Genomic DNA, 10934 nt, shown 5'->3' on the forward strand with positions numbered 1-10934 from the left:
TTTACGGAAGAGAATGTTATTTTACAAGTTCCTATTGTCGACCTTGGGTGTTATCCTTGACCTTGGAAGGTTCGTGGCTTATAATTTCCCTCAAGTATTAGCTTTGGCTGGGGGTTAGGATTATAGGCCTATTTGGACTTTTCTTCATATTGAATTGGTGTTGACCTCATTTTTGTATGAGGTAACTAAGACCCACTTGGGTTTTTTCCTTGTGATTTAATAATTGGAAATTGCTAACCATTTATGTCCTAGGTATGACCCAATTCAATCCCCATCAAAGTCAATCCTCACCTCCTAATCTAATTCCTAGATCACCCCCCAATCAACCTTCAATCAATCATCAATCAACATTCAATCAACTTCCAAATCTCATCCAACTATTAACAATCATCTTTTTAATTGTTAGTGGTATAGGTAATCCACCCTTAATCATCTCAATCCAAAACTCAATCCAATTCTAAGGTTTCAAAATATATCCAAGGGCTAAGGACTAAGGTCCTGAAACCTTTTCTTGGGGAACTTTCAAACCTTGTGAAACCTAGCCTAATGATCTTTGATTTAAAGTCTAATAATTACATCTTATTTAGGCATGTCTCTAAAATCTACCATCCAAATTTGAGCTCATTCCAACATTCCTAACCCCTCTAATTAGATCTTTTTCTGAAGCTTCAAAATGTTTAATTATTTATAACCCGTACCACTTGACTTCTCATCCTATGGATCTTGTCCATGTAACCCTTTTCAAACCTTCCAATCACTTCCGTAATCTTCATTAGGACCTTTTTATCCAAACTCTATATCTTGTTTTCTTCAATTTAACCCAAAATTGACAAAGGTGTCAAAATGACCAAAATACCCTTTTAAAGGGGTTTTTTGGACCTTTCCCTTAAGTTCAATCCACACCTTTTTACCTCACCCTCAAAACCCATTCCAATGGATCCTAAACATCATTAGGAACACATTGGTTCTAAACTCATACTTTTGTTTGACTTGTTTAACCAAGTGAACCATGGTTGACTAAGGTGTTCCCTTAGGGATCAAATGGTCATTTCAACCCAAATGCCTCCCTTGTTGTATGAGACCACCCCCATTGAGTCCATATGATCAATTTTAACTCAATGGACCCAACTTTTGACCCTAGGTCAACTTGGTTGACCAAGTCAACCAAGGTTAACCAAACCTTTCATACACTTCCACCCATTCAAATCCCATGACATAGACCTTCCCAATCCCATTTAAACCCATGGGGTGACCCCTTAGGTCCCCAAGAAACCCCTCTTGGAGACCATAACCTTAGGCTCACTTGGGTTAGCCATTTAGCTTGACCCAAGTGCCCAAATAGAGGTTCCCCTTGAGTCATTTTTCAATCCTAGTCTAATTCAACCTAACTAATGGTGGCATTGGGTCTCCCCTGACCCAATACATCTTCCCTAGCTAGCTCAAGTTTTGGGTCAACCCGGGTCAAGAGTTAGGCTAACCCAAAGTGGCCAAAACCACTTGGGATTAAGCCAAATCCTACCTTAATTCCAATTGAACCTTGCAAACACCTCCACTAGGTGGCTTTAGATCCAACACACCTTTCCTAGCTAGCCTAGCCCATGGGTTGACTTGGTTTAACCTCTAGGCTAGACCAAAGTGGTCAAAACCATATTGACCTAAGCCATCCCCCACCTCAAGGCAATTTAAACCCAATTATCACTTGTATTAGGTGCACCTAACCTAGACCTACCTCCTATGTTAAATCCAGGGCCTGACTTGACCTAGGTCAAGTCCAACTCCACCCAAACCTAACAGGTTTAGGTCAACCTGATTCATCCGATTGAATTGGACTCCCCCAAGTCCAATTGAGCTAACACTTGAGCTCACAACATCCCTATCACCCTTTCTAAGTCAACGTGACCTAGACCCTAGTCGGCAGTGGACGAATCCAATGGAGTTTAAACTCTAGTGGTCCCCCTAGTTGGGGCCTGACTCAAAGCCTTCCAAAGGCTGGGCTAACCAGCTTCAACTTCACGGGCCTCCGAGAGGATGTCTGCTACCACCTAGAGGCCATTTGATGGCCAACATGATCAATCCCCGACATCTGAGCTCACAAGAGCAAGTTAAACAGGGGGGGGGGGGAGTCCACCAAACATCCCCATTCGAATTTGATCTCCTAGAATGGGGGGGGGGGGGTAGTCCACCAAACATCCCCATTCGAATTTGATCTCCTAGAATCATTACCAAAAACTCTCTAAGTGATCCAGCAGCTTCTCCCAACTCCCTAGACGCTTCTAGCCTCCATCCCAAGCGAGCTTCGGTGAAAGGACTCCACACTCCACTAGAACCCCTATCTCTGACCATACTACCGATCTCAGTGTCTGAAGGAGAACTGTTCACCCTCACCTCCTAAAGCTTCTTGAGAGAAAAACTTATATATTGAGAATTTCTCCACAGTGAGAACCCTATCCTAAGCTCCTAGTTAGGTAGTGGTGGTCAAGACTGAATCAAATCATCAAACCACCAAAATCTAGTTATTGGATTAACAGCTTGTGATGTCCTGACCCTTCCATTGAAGTTTGGTGCAAATCTGCCAGCGGGATCGCTCATATCACGCCGGAATAGCTCTATGACTTTGGGTTTGCATGGGAGGTTGAAGATACAACCCTAGTCATTGATTTAAATCAATGGTTTGGACTTGATCCCATGGTTTTGGAGGTTATTTAATCAGAGTTGTCCGATCTCTCATATGAAGGCTACAATTAATTCGACTGTTATCCAGTTAGTCGCTAATGATTGCCCCACCAATTGGAAGGAGCCGCATGTAAAGTGCTGACTGACTGGATAATTTGGGGATGAATTTCATAAAAACTCATGGGAAACTTCAAAAATTCATATCTCCCAATCCACTTAAACATTTAGGTGTTCTTAGGCTCATTAAAAAGATCTTAGGATGATTTACAAAAGCCTGATGGTTCCAAGCTCTAATTGCATATATATAAATTTCAATTTTAGTATAATTATTTTACTTATTATTGTATTTGTGTGTTTAATTTATGTTGCCATGACTTGGGACTTTGGGAAAGTCAATTTTTACATGTCCCTGTCATGCCAAATTTTCCCTCCCCTATTTTAGGTGTTTAAGGACACTTTCATGCCAATTTTGGTATAAGGATTTTGGTTTGATCACTAAATTCAAATTGGAGTAATGATCTCTTCAATGAGAATTAGGCTCTATGTTTTGGTGTGATGATGATGATTAGCATAGGGAGTTTAGGGCCATTGATTTTTCCCCAATCCCACCCTAAGATAGCTCCCTAAGATTTTTTAAAGGCGACTTAGAGATCGCCTTAGGTGGATTGGTTAGTCACTTTAGAGAGATCTAATTGAGCTCAAATTCAGTGTGTTTGAACCTTCATATTAGATGATCTCATGGCCCAAATTTCGCTGGATTTGGTGCCCATTTGGTCCACCAATTAGGAGCTTCAAAAATTCACCTTAGAATTAACTTAGAGCCTTAATAATTTATTGAAAACTTATATTAAAACCAAAAAATCTATAAAAGGTCTGTAACTAACCCTAATGAAACCCTTCTTAACCCATAAAAAAATAGAACATTATCAAGTAACTTTTAATTTCACCTTAATTCTAATTTTAAGTTATATCAATAATTAATTCTAATAATTAAATAAAAATCTTTAAACATCCCAAAAAATAAAAAGAAACACTTGAAGTTACACCCTAGGGTCATTCTTGACCTTTAGGGGTGATTCCAAGCTATTTAGAGTTGATTTGGATCTAAAACACTAAACCCATCATAATTAACTAATTTTAAAAGTTCAAGCAATTAAGCAAATTTTGAAGATTCATAATTATTTCCAAAAAAATCTAATTTTTTTTTCAAAAGAACATTTTATTGATAATAAGAGGTGACAACAGCAAAAGCTTAAAAGCCAAAAAGCAAAAATAAAAGTAAATACAAAATGAGGTCGAAGAGATCGAAGAGAGGGCTCAGTAAACGGCCGAGGCTCCCAGCATCCACAAAGGCAAGCACGGACCATCCAAACTGGCGAAGAAAATACCCAATGGTTGCCACCAGTTATGACAACGAGGATACGAGCCCTGGCCACATCATAGCCAAATAAACCGACACCCACATAAACGGCCAAAAGTCCATAGAAAAACCCAACCGAAACCACCAAAGTGATCAAACAGAGGAAATAAGAAACTATCTACCTCTCCTGCCCCTCCCACGAAACCTCCCGCGAGCAGCGACAGAGAGAACAGGTCTATCACGAACAAATTTAAAATTATGGCCAGGATCAGAGCCTCCACAATAATCCAAAGATGAGTAAGACTCGGATTCAAATTCAGACGTACAATGCAGCCAATCAAGATGATTTCTAACATCCATACCTGAATTATTGCCCACATGATACACCAACGCTTGATTATCTATCAAATTCATAGGGACATCTACAAGAGTATTAGAAGTGACAGACAATCCACTCCCAGCATTTACACTACCTCCAACCATATTAATACTACCAATTTTCTGAGATTCCAAAGCAGTAATAGAAGCAGGAGAAGAAACACCTCCATATTCTACATTAGGACAAGCCCAAGAATCCAGAGCATTAGGCAGAACCCCAGCAACCACAACTTCAGACTCAATTAAAGGAGGACCAGAATTAATACCCTTATTAACAAGTGGAAAAGAACTGACAGGCACCTCACCACCCAAAACCAAATCATCAAACGGAACAACTTCACAGATATCACCCCGAACATCCATATGGCCATCAACAGTAACACCAAAACTAGGAGAAACAGGCACCAACCCAGCCAAAACTTCCACCAAACCCCCTCAGTTCCTAAATTATTAACTATAGGTGAATCAACCACTACATTCACCATTTCCACGCAATTGGCCAACGAAGCATCATTTAAAATAGGAGCCACCCCCGAAGTTAAAACAGGGGAAACAGGTGGAACAGACGCAGGGGGAGGGCGACAATTTCCCTGACATGACCAATACATTTGCATGAAGCACAAAAAGGGGGGAAATCATCAAAAACCACTTCTTGAAGATACCTCGAATTCTCAGAGCCTAGCCACACCCGGTTGGTATAAGATTTAGTTATGTCAAGCTTCGCATGAACACGTGTGACAAAGGTGCAGGAACCAACAGATGTAGCCTCATCGATTTTCAACTGTTTACCAAAAATTGACCCTAGAGCATGAAGAATATGAGGATTAAAAAGATGAGGACACAAAAGCAGAAATGAGATCCACATCGGAATGGCCGATGACTCAACACCAATATCCAAACTAGGTAACCATTTCGTTTGCTTCATATAGCAGTTGAAAACTAAGTAAGAATAATGACAAAAAACCCTACAATAATCCAAGTCATTCTCCAAGTTGATCAAAATATGTGTAGGATCGAGCAAGGTAACCAAAAATTCCCCCCTAAGCTTTAGGTTAAAGAAGAACTTGCTGATAGAGTCAAGAGAGGGACGTTTAGTAGGGAAAAAACCAACTAAGGAAAATTGAAAACCAGCTGCTAGAGCATTGAATTCCATATCAAAAATCCATAAGGAAGGAAAGCCCCAAAATGTAGAGGTACGCAGAAAAATGAGACTGAATGAGACGAACCGCCCAAACCAGGATCGCTCAGACGAATAGGGGCCATGCTAGCACCCGCCAAAAGAAAACCACCAAAAAACAAAACACCAAGAAACCAAGAAAGCTAAACCATAAGAACCAGAAAGGTTAGGAAACTACCCTAAAAACCGAAGAACAGAGAAGGGGGAAGACCCCAGCGCGGCAGGGAACCCCGGCCGACAGAGACGAATCCAAAACCCTAGTAGAGCATTTTTTGTGATGGTAAACTGTGTAAAAAAAATCTAATTTGATCAAAGTCAAAGGAAACTAACTTGAATTAAAATCTACTATTTTTTAAAAATACATATTCTTAAATTTTAGTCAAAGTCAAAAAGTCAATAATTTGATCAAACCTAAGTCAAAATAAAGTCAAAACTTTGATAACTCAAAAATTTTCATAGAAAACTCTGAATTAAACGTGCTAACAGTCTAACTAATCATCATAAGTCCTAATATTCATTAAAAATCTAAAACTCTCAAAATTAACTTTAATTTTAAAAGTCAACTTTTAACCCTTTAATTAATATATTAAAATATTTCTAATAAATCCTAAAATTTGATAATTTTTTAAAATTCCATAATTCTTTAAGTCTAACCAACTAAATCATTTTAATCAATTTGAATTGTTACTAAGTAACCTAGACCTACGAGGAAGGTGAATTAAATTTCACGGCCTTATTGTGAAATAAATGTAACAGTCATTTAACTATTAAAATATATCCAAAATAAGCTTTAACACGTATATATTTAAACTGTTATTAAAAATCCTACTTCAGACCTTAAAAAATTCAATCATTAGATAACTCCAGCTAACAACCAAGCTTAGGATCTACCCCAGCCACACGACCTTCTACACACACTTTAGATAATTTGCTAGGACAACCGACTCTAGATCTAGGCTAGGTTGGTGTTTAATTTTTTGTTGTGTGCTAATTTTTCAATGTTTTATTACATGTTGTGATTGAAATTACCTGGTGTGTTTGCTTACTTTACTGCACTCTATGGATTGATGTGTTTGGTGATTAGATTACCCTCAAGTTAGGAACGATCTAGATGCTCACTGAGTTTTCTGAAGGTGGTCACGCTCATGTAGGATAATAAAGGGGGCTAAATAAAAAATAATAAATATATATGCTACAGGTGCTTAAACTGCTAAGCCCCTAAATAAAAAGAGCATGGAAAGCATGTTTTCTTTGTTTGCACAAATATATCTACTTGGGAATATTCCTTGATATTTAAATATGTAGGATAACCTTGTATGAGTTTAGAATTTCTATTTCATCTATATGTAATTCATTTGAGATGTTAAGAGTTGTGAAAGTGTACATTTGAGTTGGGATATAGTGATCCAAAGGTTGGATTTCAAAGAGGAAGGGATACCCCTTAAGGGGCTAAAATTTTTTTAATTTGGAAGCCCATATTTATATCACTTTTCATACCCAAAGTGGAAAGGATAACCTCCCCTTGAGGGGAAGAGTTTTCTTTTCTATTAGGTATACGACTATGAAGGACCCAAGGAGCCCGAAGGAGAGAAGACTGAAGAATTGAAGACAGAGAGTATCCTACTCAAAGTCACTTGCGTCTGTATTAGGATTAGAATCTCAGTTGCTGTCAGTGGTGCCCGCCCACTATAATTTCTGTAATTTTTGGTTGTAATAAACAAGGCTATTTGCTTATGGATATTTTTTAATTAATTTGATTATATTTAATTTGTTAGTGTAATTACGTATAGGATTGCCTGCTTTTCTTAGTTTTTTAGCAATTGTGTGTTGCTTTTTATTTTAGTCTGGATACGTGAGACTTGTAAGGGTGTGAAAATTTTTCTACTCATAATAAAAAATTAGAATTTTAGGAGTTAAGTAACATAGAAAGATGGTGAACCTAGGGTATTAGCCTGTGAGTTTTTAGACACTTCCCAACTTACAGGTAGAGTTCAGATAATCCGACCTTTAAGGATGAGGTGCTGAACTTGGGGAAACCTAGTCTCCTAAAAAATTATTTTTAAGCCTTTTTCAAAAACTTCAAGAATTCCTTATTTGAGTATCTTAACCAGCGTGCATCATATTAAAAACACATTTAAAAAACTCTAAATCTTAAATGTGTCTATCTTTAGCACTTTCACCCAACATAAGTCAAGGGGCCACTTAGGACAATCTCTAGACGTCGGTCCTAGCTCTCTGAAACCTTAATAAAAATGTCCCAACTTCTCTTTCATTAAATGTCTGTACTCATATATTTAAAATTAACTAGGTGGTTAGCTGCCTCACCAATCCATGCTGGGGTAATTTCAGATTTGGCATTGCATTAGTTAGGTTTGGGTCACCACTATGTGGTGTCCAATTTAGATTTAGGATCCAGGGTGGATTTTGAGTCATATGACCCCAATCTTCGAGAATATAATCCTAAATTTTTAATAAAATGCTCAACTTAAACTACATTTTCATTCAATCCAAAATATAAATCCCAATATATAGATTAGGCTAGGACACTTCTATATTTTTCTTGAATCTCAAAGTATCCCCTACTCTTCTTCCCTTAACTCTACTAATAAGTGTTCAATCTTGATCCATTCCCTTTTGAAATTCTAAAATTCATCCCCTTTGGTTTCACTCTTAGAAAAAATTTCAACAAAAATTTACCATTATTTTAATTGAGAGTATTCATAGGAAATCCTGATTTCCTATAATTTAATTAAATATATGGGCTTGCACTCGTAGAAGATATAGAGCCACACACACCTGATTTTCAAAATCAATTTTTAAAATTTAATTGGATTTCTTTGAGAAACTTAATTTATCAATGATCATTGTCATCATATTCAAAAAATTAGCAGCGAATGATATTTTATCCCTTTAGGGAGATATATCCTTTGTTATTGAAGCTTTGAATATAAAATTAACGATCATCCTTCTTGATTATCATAGCTAGATATTTAGTTGAACCCCATTTTGGCCTTTCGGGGCCATACGAAGTTCTCCTTTAAATCCAGTTATGATATTCTAGGTGGGATTTATAATTCTAAATCTAAACCCCATTATGAAATTTTATTTTCACCTCCCAAGCTGATATATCTTTTCTGATGGATGGTCCGATTTTAGAATTAAATTCAGTGTCAATTTTAAATTCCCCAAAGAAAACTAATATTTTTCAAAACAAATTTTCAAAACTTCTACCAACAAAAAAAGGCATGCCTAGTGGGACTAAATATCTCTCTCCATCTTTGATAATGGTGAAATTATATTCCATCAGTAGTCTTAACTACCTTTTCTTTTGTTGGTCCCTCTGTCCATTTCTCCATTGGGTGAATGTGGCCAACATAAAAAAGAAAGGACATGTCAAAAAAAGGAGAAGTGAAACCTCTACCAAATTTTAGATTTTGACCTTCTGCCCCCAAGTTAATTGGTATGGCGATAGCTTCAAATCAAACTTTTTAGATCTCCTTTTCAATATCAGGAACTCATGATATTGAATTTGACTTAATACATGGAGTCTTTAAACTTGTAAGAAGCTCTATTGATCTTGTTTTCAAGATCTTCAAATTTTTCTTTTTCAATATTCTTGGCTTTACCTCCCATTCCCTTTGACTTATAGAAATGGAGAGAGTTGGGAAATCAACTTTCCTTGAACTTTCTCCCTATTTCGTAAGCCTTCGGGCTAGGTGAAAGTCTAACCTGTTGTGTTTCAAAATTTGAGAGAAGTTCACTGATGGTTTTAAAATCAAAATATTCCTAAAAATTTGTTTTAATCTTAATCTGAAATCTATATCATCATATGCCACCCTACAACATTCTTTGGTGGGATAGTATAAGCTGTGAAGATTTCACTTCTCCTTGAACTCATAACTAATATTTTTATCTTATCATTGTATGTCGGATGAAGTTCTTACAACTCGGCATATATCATGGAATCAATATTTTGTTATTATTCTTAATTATTTAAAAGAAAATTTTCTTTCAAAAATGATCTAATTCCAATCTTTTTCTTCAATTCCAGAACTCAAATCAAGCACCAATGGCTGGAAAGTTGATTTTATCCTTTAGGTGAGAGCTGACCTCTGAAGTGATTGATCTGGGAAATAATATACTATTTGGCATGGGTTTCAGTACCCTTTAAATGTCAATGGATTACCATTAGATAATTGACTTGGTTGCTTGTAAGGAAGTCACTCCTGTAGTAGAATTGATTGTAGGGATGGGACCTGTTCTCCCTGCATCTAATGATAAAGATAAATAGCCTAAACTAACTATTGAAACTCCCACTATGGTTAAGTATGTTTTTGAGTAAGTATCAAGTTTTGGGATTACTTTCATTAGAAAAAATTGAAGGAAGAACTATTTGACAATAGTGAGAAAGAAGATTGCAAAGGCAAGAAAATTTGTTCCATTTAAGACCTTGGGTTAGGTAGAGCTTGAGGCTATCGAAAAGCTACCTATTCATGCTTCCTCTCCCCTTCTTAAAGGAAGTCATTTTTATTCCATGGTCGTTGCTCAAAGGGAGGAGAGGATAGCTTGGATATCCCGTTCCCCACCATGCTCGATCGACTACTCGACCAAAAGCACTCCTAAGGAGAAGCACCGCTATAGGACAAGAACATTAAGGAACGTAGTCCACTCTTTTATTGTCCATTCTAGATTAACAAAAAAAAATTACATGAAACACTGGAAGGGAATTTTCACCAACCACTACCAAAGAGAAATTTGAAAGAGGAGACATCTGAGGCTAAGAATCTAACTCCCCAACCTGTTAGGAAGAAAAAGAAGTTTTTTTCATAGCCCGCTACTTCTATACTAGTTGATGGATACCACTAGGAGCCACGCCCTACGTCCTCCACAACTGACGGTATTATACTTAATGAGTCTGAAAGAGGCCACCATCCTACTGTTAGACCCCCGATCCTCTTTTGAATGGTATATCAAACTTCCCAATGGTTCATCAGAACCTTTAACAAACTAGAAAATCTATTCTTAAAGAGATTTTCTAGAGCGCAGTAGTGCACTATAATGGGCTATCTCATTATTGAAAAGAAAAAGCTAGGAGAGTCTTTGGTTGAAAATATCTTGAGATGGCGAAACCTCTCGATGAAGGGTAAACCCAAGTTGTAAGAGTAACATGCCATGGAAATCCTTCTTAAGAATATCCACGGCCTGATTGATTTTCTCCTGAAGGGTTCCATAATTAAAACTTTTGAAAAACTTCTAAAAAAGGCTAGAAATCTACAGGAAGAGGCTCCTAGGATGCCATTCTTATGAGAGATATTTAAAGAAAAGAAGGGTCCTAATCTGGTGAAA

The sequence above is a fragment of the Dendrobium catenatum genome, unplaced genomic scaffold (genome assembly GCF_001605985.2).
Source record: "Dendrobium catenatum unplaced genomic scaffold, ASM160598v2 fragScaff_scaffold_338, whole genome shotgun sequence".
In the NCBI taxonomy this organism is placed as follows: Eukaryota; Viridiplantae; Streptophyta; class Magnoliopsida; order Asparagales; family Orchidaceae; genus Dendrobium; species Dendrobium catenatum.